Source organism: Bactrocera dorsalis, chromosome 3 (assembly GCF_023373825.1).
Source record: "Bactrocera dorsalis isolate Fly_Bdor chromosome 3, ASM2337382v1, whole genome shotgun sequence".
Lineage (NCBI taxonomy): Eukaryota > Metazoa > Arthropoda > Insecta > Diptera > Tephritidae > Bactrocera > Bactrocera dorsalis.
The window spans coordinates 34008634-34021852 of record NC_064305.1 but is presented as its reverse complement, the minus strand read 5'-3'; positions in this window follow the sequence as shown (position 1 = coordinate 34021852).

Below are 13219 nucleotides of genomic sequence, written 5' to 3'. Positions count from 1 at the left end.
AAGGAGAGAGGTGATATCAGAACAGAAGTGCAAAGGAGTGATGTGCTCTGGAAGGATTGCTTTTCTTACAATGATAAAAATTGAGCATAACCTAAAAATGGGTTTAATGTAAATTAAACATAATCTAGCTATAAAGTATAAACAATGACTACATCTTTAATAAAAAATTAACCAAATCTCAATTTTCTTAAACTTTCACATTAATTTATTTAACATTTATGTATTTTATTTAGAATATAAAACAAATACTTTATGTTTCCTATTTCTAAAGCTATCTACCGTCTAGAATATGCTCAACTGATATGAGCAGTCACGCTTTTTAACCATGACAATTTATCTGTGTCATTATTTTTAATTTTAAGTCACGTACTAATTATTTTTGTAGATTAGGATGATCGGAGATCACTTGTCTTTCTATGAATCGCAATAAGTACAGATTTCATTAGAAAGCCGAACCAATTTTACATACCGGCTATAGCACAGCAAAACTTAAACACATTCAAATAATAAAAACATCAGCTACAACGAGTATAAGGACAAACTACTGTGAGAATGAGAGATAATCTAAAAAATGAGTTTAATGTAAATTAAACTTAATCTAGCTATAAGGTATAAACAATGATTACATCTTTAGTAAAAATTAACCAAAACTCAATTTTCATAAATTTCACAGCAATTTATTTAAAATTTATGTATTCTATTTAGAATATAAATCAAATACTTTATGTTTCCTATTTCTAAAGCTATCTACCGTCTAGAATATGCTCAACTGATATGAGCAGTCAAGCTTTTTGACCACGACAATTTATCTGTTTCATTATTTTTAATTTTAAGTCACGTACTCATTATTTTTATATATTAGGATGACCGGAGATCTCTTGTCTTTCTATGAATCGCAATAAGTGCAGATTTCATTAGAAAGCCGAACCAATTCTGCATACCGGTCTGTCAATCTACATAAAGAGAATCCCAATATAATCGTTTTCCGCCTGCATAAAATTGTATGTAAATGGGCGATCTAACGCGTAACTAGATTACTTTGCCGTGCTCTGATCGTTTTTCGTCCAGTGCATTATTCAAATTTATCATTTGTTGCATTTGTTGTCTGTAACAATTAATATTAACAGGTTCACCAGGTTTTAGAAGCTCATGATAAACCCCACCCGTTTGATCCCATTAAACATAAAGCATTGCTTTCTTACCGTATTGATCTGCAGTCAATGTTAATGGATAACCTCATGATTTTCTTCCTCTAGTATTCTTAAAATAAATAAATTTTTCATCGCTATTCCAATTCGATGTAAAACTGATTTTCTTTCGTGTCTTCGAAGTAAAATTTCACAAGTGTTTTTTCGGTTTTCCATTTGTCTTTCTTTCAATTTAAATTTGAATCTTTGCCATAGCTTTCAAACGGTCTGAAATTGTTTGTTGTGCAACATTTAACATGTGATCCATTTACTTTTGACTCGAAGTACTACTTACAGTTTGGCGTCTTTAAACTTTTTTGGTGGACTTCCACGTTCATCATTTCTCACATCAAAATCATTATCTCTGAACCGTTAAACCATCTTTTGCATGTTGCTTTGATAGAGCATGATCACCATAGTCGTCGATGCATTATGTGCGACACTGCAGCAGTATTCTTCAAATGGAAACTAAGGGTTAATACTTTCCACAAATTATCACTTTTCGGTACACAATTTGACATTTTGAACACAATGAAAAAAATATGATGTTGTTTATTCATACACAACAATACAATACATATGTACCGGATTTCTCATTAGAGATGTTATGATTTCTAACTGTTGTTTCGGTCAATTTTAATATGTTATGCTCTGCAATTATTTTCATCGTATTCAGCAATGTTAACATTTAATCATGGTAAGATATATGCAAGAACAACGTTTGCAAATTAATCAAATTTAGTATCAAAATATTCATTAACTAATTGCAACTTTTCGTGCGCATTTGTCATTTTATGGTCGTAATAATCGTTCAATTGTCCTCGCCATTCGTCAAATTGTTGAACATTTCGAGCATACACTTTCTTAACATAATGTTGAAGCATCTGTAAGACAAAGCACCAATCGAAGTAATGAGAATATTGCTGTCGTTCAGACAGGTATTGCTAACGTATCAAACCCCAACTTGGTTGATTTGGAGAAAGGATTTGGGCTTGAATACATATAAAATTGTTCTAACTCAAAAACTAAAGTAATTATACCACAGTAAACGTCGTAGCAAATTTTCACATTTTGCTTTGGAACAACTAAAAAACTATAACGATTTTATTAAGAAAATCATATGAGGCTCTTTCTGGTGCGAAAGACATCCATGAGCAACCATTGCATTCACCTAAATCTTAGTTTGGTGCAGATTTCGATCTGGTGGAATATCAATTTTGTATTTTTTTCGAAATAAAGCTGGTGACACGGTTAGCATCAATGGAGCCCGGTATAGATCGATGATAACCAAGTTTTATGGTAGCAATCAAAAGAAGTTGCTGTTGATAACAAAACGGGGCTACCTGCAACACAGCACATGCAATAGCCGAATTGTTGCGAGAAAAGTTTGGAGGTTCAATTATTCAATAAATACGTCTCAAGCCATCTGAACTAAACTTTAAATAAACTAAAACTATAATTTTAATAAGTTTTTACCCATAATCAGCCTACAGTGCAAAGCCCGCAATCAACAATTAACATTTCCTGCTTTATTTGTATTGTTATCGTGCCGCCGATGTTGTGCTTTAGCCATTGAGTGTAAAACACAAAATTTGTAGCAGTCGACTGGTGTTTGTTAGATCGCTTGGCTGGTTAGAGTTGTCACAGGCAAATACACATACAACTCTATATTTATGTTACACATTTATATGTAAATACAGTTTGCTTAGCGAGAAAAAAGAAATGAAAGAGGAAAGCGGCAGGGATGTATTGAGAGGAATACACCGAAAATTATTTGCGATTGTTTTGTAGCAGTTGCTTTTGCAAAGCAACAGCGCAATTGCAACAGCAACACCACAAACAACAACAAATACTTAGGAATATGCAAAGTCATTGCAGATTAAAATATCTCGGAGTTTGGTTAGAATATGAAACACGAATTTGCCGACAAGGCCACCAAGGAAAATGCCACACCCCGCTTGAAAGAAAAACACAAGCTATACGCTGCTACCTCCGATGCATCGCGAGGACATGCCACAATAATTTTGCATTTAACTTTTCCTTAATGAGATTAGGGTTTATTTGTGCATTTGCCTACCGGCACCAACCCGTCTTCGCCCTAGTGCACACTGCCATGAGGCTGTCTGCTTACACTAGTCTAACACTAGAAATATTATTCATAGTACCTTTTCAGCGATTTATATTTACTCATTTACTCCATAAATTGTACTTCATCTCATTTATCCGTCGCACCAACACCACATTTATGCAAATTTTATGGGCGTAAATTATGTTTGCAGATATTCCTGTGCGTGCGTGATTGTGTTTTTATTCTGGTGTAGCTGGCTTTAGTAAAGGTTTAAGGGGATCAGCATCGGCGAATTATGCTTTCTAAACAATAATTGTTAATTGTGCGTGCAGCTACATTGTCATAAAAAAATATGGGCGCCAAAAAGTAGGTAACGGCGCTGATTACAATGGCTGCTGACTTGTTGAATTTCTTGCTGCAAGCGCTAAAGCCACGATAGAAAGCGAATTGCATTGTGCTGAACGTTTGTGTATTTAAATTTAATTACAATAAATAATTATACGAGTTTTTATGGTTGTTTCCAGAGTGCTGTAATTTTCTTGTATTTTCAACATAATGTTTACAGTAGTTAAAGTGACTTATGCGCGCATTAATTATGTGCTTGCGTAAATTCAGTGCATAATCCTGCAAAATAAAACTAAATAAATGGAATTTCAAAGAATGTAAAGTTAACAAAATTTGCATTAATATTTGTCACCCTGTTCTTGGCTTATACTTTGGTTACTTTTTTAATATTTCTGACTAAGTTAATCTATGTAGGGGAATTTAAACTCTTTGAAATCTAAATCTATGTTCTTGGCATACATTTTTTAAATCTGCTTTATCTTTATTCTCATTTAAAGCTCTTGAATAAATTTAGATAGGAAAGAAAACTTAGTTCCATTCAGAATACAGTTATTTAATTAAGTTCGAAGGTCTTATGTATACAAAATATGATATTTCGATATTGGCCTTGAGCTATTTCATCTCTCCATAAATCAGCACAAGCAAGACTGAAAAAATTTTAATCAGTCTATAATACCATCACATTAAGAACGTTTACAAACCTTGACTAACTTGGCCATTAAAAATTTAGAGTTTACCCGAGTTTACAATAGCACATAGTCCTTTCTTCTTAGCGACTGCGAAATACCAGGTGAAACTCTCTTCCTATTTTCAATTCTGTGGAGAATATACTAGAGGAAGAGATGAGTAGTATCTTCCACTGTTAGCGCACTTTATACTGTTAGTTTTCAATTGAAAAACAAATACAAGGCAGGGCATACACTCGCTATTACTGTAGCTCAATAATCGCTGGTAGTGGCTTAAGTTTTCGAAATTACTTCTTTTCTGTCGTGAAAGAGTATATCTCGAATTTTTAGTTTTAATATACAATTATGAATAATAAGAAAAATAAAAACACATTTTTAATAATAAACGAAAATTGTGTTTTTGATTTTCAAATTATTTCGAGCTTGAGCACTTCGTGCTATATCATTTTGGTTATCCTTGTAAAATGAAAGCTTGCTTTAACTTCAACATCGTTTAAGGCTTTGTCTTATTTTATATACATATATTTGTGATCCTATAGTATTTTTCTCTGTTTTCATTCCAGCTAATTCGTTGTAACTTAAGAGAACCTTTCTCATCATCTCATTTTCATTTCTCAATTGTACTCGTATACGACGTGTACAGCCTTCGATTTTACATTAAGATTCTGCAAGTTCAACCTGCAAGTAAGCGATTTCATTCCCTGCTTCAAGCTCGCATGCTGTGTTTGAGTTCGTTAACTATCGTTCGGGACTCTTTTTAACGAACAGTAATGTCGAATATATGTTTATAACGGTTTGATAACTACTATGCCGGTCTCTTTCGACCAATTCAGCGATTTTATCGCAATTTTCGACGACAGGCCTTCCGGAGAGTGGCGCATCTTCGACCACCTCTACACCAGAACGAAAACGTTGAAACCATCATTGTGCGGTGGAAATGGAAACTGTATCGGGTCCATAAACTGCACACATTTTATTGGCGGCTTGAGATGCATTTTTGCCTTTATCGTAGTAGTACTGTAAAATATGCCGTATTTGCTCTTTATTTTGCTCCATGTTTACGACGCTATAACTCACGAACGACTTAAAAGAAACGACAATCAATAAAACACGTATTAGCGCGTGAAATGAGCTTTCCAAGAAGGTATAGCATGACCCGATGCGACGAATAAAACTAGAACTACGCGCTTTCAGCGCCAACTAGCGAAAACACCGCAAGACTTTTTTGACATTAAGAACTGGACCAAGGCCTGTAAACATTTTGCATATAAAATACACCGCAATCGTGAGTTTTTATTATACTCTCGCAACAAAGTTGCTAAGGAGAGTATTATAGTTTTGTTCACATAACGATTGTTTGTAAGCCCTAAAACTAAAAGAGTCAGATATAGGGTTATATATAGCAAAGTGATCAGGGTGACGAGTAGAGTTGAAATCCGGATGCACATTGGGATATCTGTGGCCGAAATTCAAAAATTTCATGTTGTCTGATTTGAATGAAAATTTCACACTTTGTTACCAACTATCTATACATTATTTTCCCAAAGTATTAGGATTCTATCTGCATTAGTTTTTTGTCCAGAAATACCCAAAGTTGGTGAATGTAGAGAACATCAAAATTAGCAAAAAATTTACTCAAAAGTCAAATCATTGATACAATAAAACAACTATTGAAATTCAACTTTGTTATTATTTTTCATTTATAATATGTATCAAAGAAAAAATTTTAATCAAAATCCATTGAAAAAAATAATGCATAAAAAATTTTGTGGAACAACATAATTTGGACGTCAAAATTTCAATGTTCTTCAAATTCAAAGTGGTGCATCTTTTTAGCGCTGTCTACCGCTGTCGACATACATATACCGAATTAAAGCCTGAAGTCTCAGCTAAACGATAAAAAAAAATTCAGCTGCCCCAAATTGCCCCCCTTGAAAAAAACAATGTCAGAATGTCACGAAGATGTAAAAAAGTTGCTAAAAGAGACTTGATAAAAGAGAATTTAGTTGTATGGGAGGTGGGCGTAAAAGTGGGCGGATATTTTTGAAATTTAACACCAACATATATAATGTCATAAAAATGCTATGTACCAAAAATCAGTGCTGTAGGTCAAAAATTAAGTTTCACCTTATATGGGAGGTGGGCGTAAAATAAAATTTTTAAAAAAAATTTTTTCATTTTTTTCTTGATTGGAATCCAAAACAATGATGTACCAAATGTCATTGTCCTGCGACAACTCCTTATATTTTTAGCCGCAGTATGCACTAGCAGAAACCTATGTGGGGTGTCTGTCTGTCCGTCCGTCCGTCTGTCTGTCCGTCCGTGCAAGCTGTAACTTGAGTAAAAATTGAGATATCGTGATGAAACTTGGTACACGTATTTCTTGGCTCCATAAGAAGGTTAAGTTCGAAGATGGGCAAAATCGGCCAACTGCCACGCCCACAAAATGGCGGAATGCGAAAACCTATAAAGTGTCATAACTAAGCCACAAATAAAGATATTAAAGTGAAATTTGGCACAAAGGATTGCATTAGGGAGGGGCATATTTGGACGTAATTTTTTTTTTTAAAGTGGGCGTGGCCCCGCCCCCTACTAAGTTTTTTGTACGTATCTCGGAAACTACTATAACTGTTTCAACCAAACTCTATAGAGCCGTTTCCTTCAGGCACTTCCATATACAGTTTAAAAATGGAAGAATTCTGATAATAACCACGTCCACCTCCCATACAAAGGTTATGTTGAAAATGACTAAAAGTGCGATAACCGTCTAACAAAAAACGTCAGAAACACTAAATTTTACGGTAGAAATGGCAAAACGAAGCTGCACCGAGGCTTTTTTTTTTAAATTGAAAATGGGCGTGGCGTCGCCCACTTATGGACCAAAAACCATATCTCAGGAACTACTCTACCGACTTCAATGAAATTCGGTACATAATATTTTCTTAACACCCTGATGAAATGTACGAAATATGGGTGAAATCGGTTCACAGCCACGCCTTCTTCCAATATAATTCTATTTTGAATTCCATGTGTGTCTCCGCCACTTATGGGTCTAAAACCATAAAAACTACTCGACCAAATTCAGCGAAATTCGGTTCGAACCATTTCCGTAGCATCTATGGTTCGAAATTGGGCGAAATATATTCACAACCACGCCTACTTCCCATATACCACAATTTTGAAGTCCATCTGATTCGTTCACGTTATAGTATATGAGTTCAACACCAGTGAAGATAACGGACCAAAACTTTGCACAAATACTGTATTTCTAGTGTAGCATAGCCCGAATAAAAATCACCGAGATCAGACCATTTTATTGAAAATATCGGTAAATATCTCAGATATTCTAAACATATTCATAGGAGATGTGTTCCTTCCAACAGTGTTCGTCTGTGCCAAAAATGGGCAAAATCAAGCCAATATTTCTTCTTGCCCCCACATACCTCTTATTTGATTTTCACAATTCTAGTGGACTTTGTGCCGAATATATTGGTCAAATTTTGAATTACCTTAATAAATTTGCATGGAAATATGTCCATACTTAATCAACGTGTTGGCCCCCATATACATATGTAATAACACGATTTCTGCCTTTACTTTTTACTTTACGCCGAATATATTGCGTACTTCCTAAGATATCTTTAAAATATTATAAGAATATATTATACACTAAATTTTTTAGGCGCATGTAAAATCCAACTATATTTGAAAATCAGTAAGAAATACTAACGTAAATTAATAGTAGTCTAGTATCAAAGGCACGCAATTAGAAAACCTGCTTTTCAGATGGACCAAATGCGACGCTTAAATGTTAAACTGAGCTAAACTTCGACCTCAGTCAAATTAAATTGTAATTATTATTAATTATTTTAATTTGGTTTTTGCAAAATAATCGCGATTTACAAAGCACCATAGATAGCTTATGGAAGGTTTAGATATTAAGACACAGATGTGTACATAGATGTTATTATTTACAATATTTAGCATATATATTTAATGGGAATTAGTATTTATTCTTTAAAATTGTTTTCAATGTATTTGGCTGCAAATCCCCTTACTCAAATGTTATTGAACAATTTTGAAAACAAAAATGGCTTACCTACCTACATATGTCTATTCATAACAACTCAAACTTTCAACCTTGATATATGGTATACTTAAAAATTGTTTTCACAAATTTTCTACCTAGTTTAGCCTTCACGAGCGAACATTTGCGGAAGATGAACTCCTTCGTTTCAGAAAGCATTAAAAAATGCAATTTACGTAGGAGTTTTCCGTGTAAATACTTTCAAGGCTATTAAGCAAATTACTCATTTCTAAGATATACATATATAGTTGTATGTACTATATATGTATAATATATATATTATTATGCTAGATGTTTATACTCTCAGTTACACTAAATAACTTGAGTAGTGAAGTCTACATTTTTAGCTGAAGTTTTAACTAATTAAGTGAAAATTTACTATAGTAGTGTTAGCATCATCAATCATATCAATATAATAAAATATACAGCGAATTTATATCAACATCCACTTGAAAAGAAGACTGAAGGAAGGCCAGCAAGTTACCCTCAAAAGAGAACACAGGAGTCATTCGGAAGAAAAATCAGAAAGTATTTACACACTTATTTTAATAGATTAAGATTAAATTATTTATTTTCTTTAGTAAGATTTAATTTTAAGAAATTATGCCTAGATTAAATAAAAGATCTGTTGTACAAAGTCGACTTGAAAATAGAAGACGTATGCAGATTCTTCGGGCTAACTCATTATTTAGAGTTAGTGAGCAATCAATCGACATAGTTCAGCGAATTAAAAGACAGCGGCTACGCTGGCTAGGTCATGTTGTCCGGATGGATGAAAACACTCCAGCTCTGAAAGTATTCGACGCAGTACCCGCCGCGGGAAGCAGAGGAAGAGGAAGACCTCCACTCCGGTGGAAGGACCAAGTGGAGAAGGACCTGGCCTCGCTTGGAATATCCAATTGGCGCCACGTAGCGAAGAGAAGAAACGATTGGCGCGCTGTTGTTGACTCGGCTATAATCGCGTAAGCGGTGTCTACGCCAGTAAAGAAGAAGAAGAAGAGCAATCACATAATACTCAAAGCCATGCTAATCGCAGATTAGATCCAGAAGTCCGCGTGTCAGAACAAAGTACCAATACAGTTCAACATAGGACAAGGCGACAAAATCAAGAGGTTAGGTCTGCTGAGCAAAGTATAAATACTGTTCAGCATAGGTCTCGGCGGGAAAACCCAGAGCTTAGGTCTGCTGAGCAAAGTAGAAATACTGTTCAGCATAGATCTCGGCGGGAAAATCCCGAAATAAGGTTAGCTGAACAAATCATAGATACCAATCAGCATAGAACCCGGCGACAAAATCCTCAATTTCGCTCTGAAGAGCAAAGTAGGAATACCCGAGAACATAGGTCCCGGCGGGAGAACCCAGATCTTAGGTCTGCTGAGCAAAGTATAAATACTGTTCAGCATAGGTCTCGGCGGGAAAACCCAGAGCTTAGGTCTGCTGAGCAAAGTAGAAATTCAAGGCAACATAGAATTCGACGCCAAAACCCTATTATTCGGTCAAATGAGCAGTCTCATAATACCGTAGTACACCGAGAACTTAGAAGAAATCCTAACTATAGAAATTTAGAGCGCATACGTGATCAAATACAAAGAGAACGTTCAAGAAGAAATCCTGAAACGAGGAGAGAAGAACGTTATAGAGAAACGCAACGACGACAGCTTATCAGGAGGGGTGCAAGGGAACACATTTTAAATCAGAGACGTCAAGAACAAAATCAGGTCCGTATTCATAGAGAAAATTTGGCAAATAGGCAAATTCAAAACGGAAGGCAGTCCCAACGAAATTTATTAAACAGAGAAAATAATGTCTCTGATATTTTTGCAATTGGTGGCATTTCAAGAGATTTTCGAAGCATTTATTTTGAAAATATAAAGAAAGGTCCCACCGAAATATGTATTTGCTGTGGGGGATTATGGTTTCCACATCAAGTACGCAAGTTAAATTTCGGAACTATAGCTCAAGTTCACCCAGATGCTACATCTGCTTTCTTTTTAAAGCAAAAGTTTCCTTCTGAAGATGGAAACTACAATTTTTGCTTAACTTGCAAAAATGGGATTGCCAAAAATAACATACCAAAAATATGTTTGTTAAATGGTCTAGACTTTCCGGATATACCGGATTGTTTAAAAAATTTAACCCCTATTGAAGAAAGGCTAATAATGCCTCGATTGCCTTTTATGACCATTCGTCCTTTGGGTTATCAAGGCCAAAGTTCGATTAAAGGTGCCGTTGTCAATATACCTATTTCTGTTAATAATGTTGTGACATCTCTTCCGAGGACTTTTGATCAAACTCATGTGATACAAATTCACTTAAGAAGACGTATGGAATACAATCATGATTATATGACTGATACCATACGGCCTGCGAAGGTTATGGAAGCTTTGCGATTCTTAGTGAATACTCCTCTGTATCGTGAGCATAATATACACATAAATGAGAATTGGATTTCAGGCTTTAATAACCAAGAAGGGAACTTCTTCTTGTTGCATCTGCTGAAGATGATAGATTGGTTCAATCTCTTTATGAGGGACAGACTTCCCATAATAATCACTCAGACATTCCCATAGCACCCGTACCTGCAGAACTGAACCCAGGTGGTCAAGAGACTCGTTTAGACAATATTCCTATAGAAAACATGGAATATAATCGTTTAGTTATAGCTTCAGGGGAAGGGCGAAGACCATTTGACATAATTCACGATAACTATTCCGAAGAATTGTTATTTGGGACAATATAGGTTGAGCAGGAACGTACATGCTCTGAAACATATAGTAAGATTGTACGCTCCGAAATTCGCCGCTTTGACCGCAGAGCGTGTACCATTCCAAAGTTGTTCTACGACTATAAAAAATTAGAACTACTGCAAATTAAGAATAGTACATCCATTTGCCTTCGAAAGTATTCAGGTCCTAACCGTGTTACGGCGCAAAATGTATTAAATGAAAACTTTGTTCAAAACTTGATTCAACATGATGACGGTTACAAAGTTTTGAAAGGTGTTATATCCTCTCCTGCTCACTGGGAAGCTGAGAAAAAAAAGCAATTGCAATGATTCGCCAATTTGGGCTTCCAACCTTTTTCATAACTCTATCGGCTGCTGAATCTCAGTGGGTTGAGCTGTTGATTATTCTGTCGAAAACTGTTGATTCAAAAGATATTTCACAAGAAGAAGCCAATATTTTATCAACCCAAGATAGATATCGCTTAATCCGCTCAGATGCGGTTACTTGTGCTAGATATTTCGATTACCGCTACCGGCAAATCCTTAAACTTTTTAAAGATAATACCGGCATTTTTGGAACACATTTTGTAAAAAACTATTACTGGAGAGTAGAGTTTCAACAGAGAGGTTCCCCGCATATACATGGCATCAACCTTCAAAATCCTGAGACATTCTCCGAAGTCATTGATTTCATTGACAACAGATGGTTCAGTAAGCCACTTGGAACATTATTTAGATTATCAAAAGCATAATCACAGTCGGTCGTGTACTAGAGAAATAAGAGGACAACAATTTTGTCGTTTTGGTATACCATATCCACCAATGCCTTGCACACAAATATTGCTTCCTTTTCCAGACACAACCCAAGATGTGGAAAGGCATAAGGAAAACTTTTCTAGAACTCAAAATTTTTTAAATTCAACTCTAACTACAGAAGATATATCGAATTTAGATAATTTTGAATATTTCTTGAGCGATAATAGAATAAACATGTCTTTTGATGACTATTTGCTAGCTCTGAGATCAAGCTTATCAAAACCTAAGATTTTTCTGAAAAGAAAAATGCAAGATCGTTTTATAAATGCTTATAATCCTCTTATTTTGGAACTCCATAAGGCTAATATGGATATCCAATATATACTGGATGCATATGCTTGCTGTTCCTATATAATTAATTATATTAACAAATCGAACAGAGGAATTTCTAGGCTCTTAAATGAGGCTATATCAGAAGTAAATGCCGGAAATTATACAATAAAGTAAAAACTTCAACACATAGGTCATAAATTTATATCAGGCACGAAAATATCTGCAAAAGAAGCTGTTTATTGCTGCATTGGGCTTCATCTTTCGGAAGCTAGTAATGGAGAAATATTTATAAATACCTCACGACCGGAGGAACGTGTTCGAATGGTAAAACCTAGGGCGGAACTTCAGAACCTTCCTTCAGATTCTACTGAAATATTTGTAGCTGGTATTTTAGACCGTTATGTGCAGCGGCCCGATCAGTTAGAAACTGTTTGCTTAGCAGATTTTGCATCTTTGTTTAAATTTGTGAAATCCAATAGAATAGTGCAAGACAGTGATCACGAAGAAGAAGCGAGGGAAGATAATAACGTACCAGATATTAGGGTACCCATTGCACTAAGAGACGGTAGCGGTTTTGTTAAAAAACGTACCAAACCAATTATTATTCGGTACAGAAGGTTTAGTCCTGATGTGACCAAAGTTGAGTATTTCCGCGAAATGGTAATGCTTTTCTATCCATGGCGGAATGAACAGCAAGATCTTATTGAAAATGATAATGAGCTAACTTGTATAACTCACCGTATTTTAATTGAGGGAAACCGAAAAAAATATGATGTTTTTGATCAAAGAGAACTGGAAAATGTCTTAGAAAGTCTTTATAATGAGACAGACTTAGAAGAAGCTGTGCAAAATGAACTACAAATGAACTGGAAAATGAGTTTCGGGTGTTAGCACTTCCAGAAATAAGCCCTAATATTAATTTGCTGGATTTGCATGGCGAACATACAACAGATAATGGTACTGAATCTGATTGCAATATTAGGCTTATTAAATTACCTCCTTTAATTTCGGTTGAGGAATTATTTTCTCTAG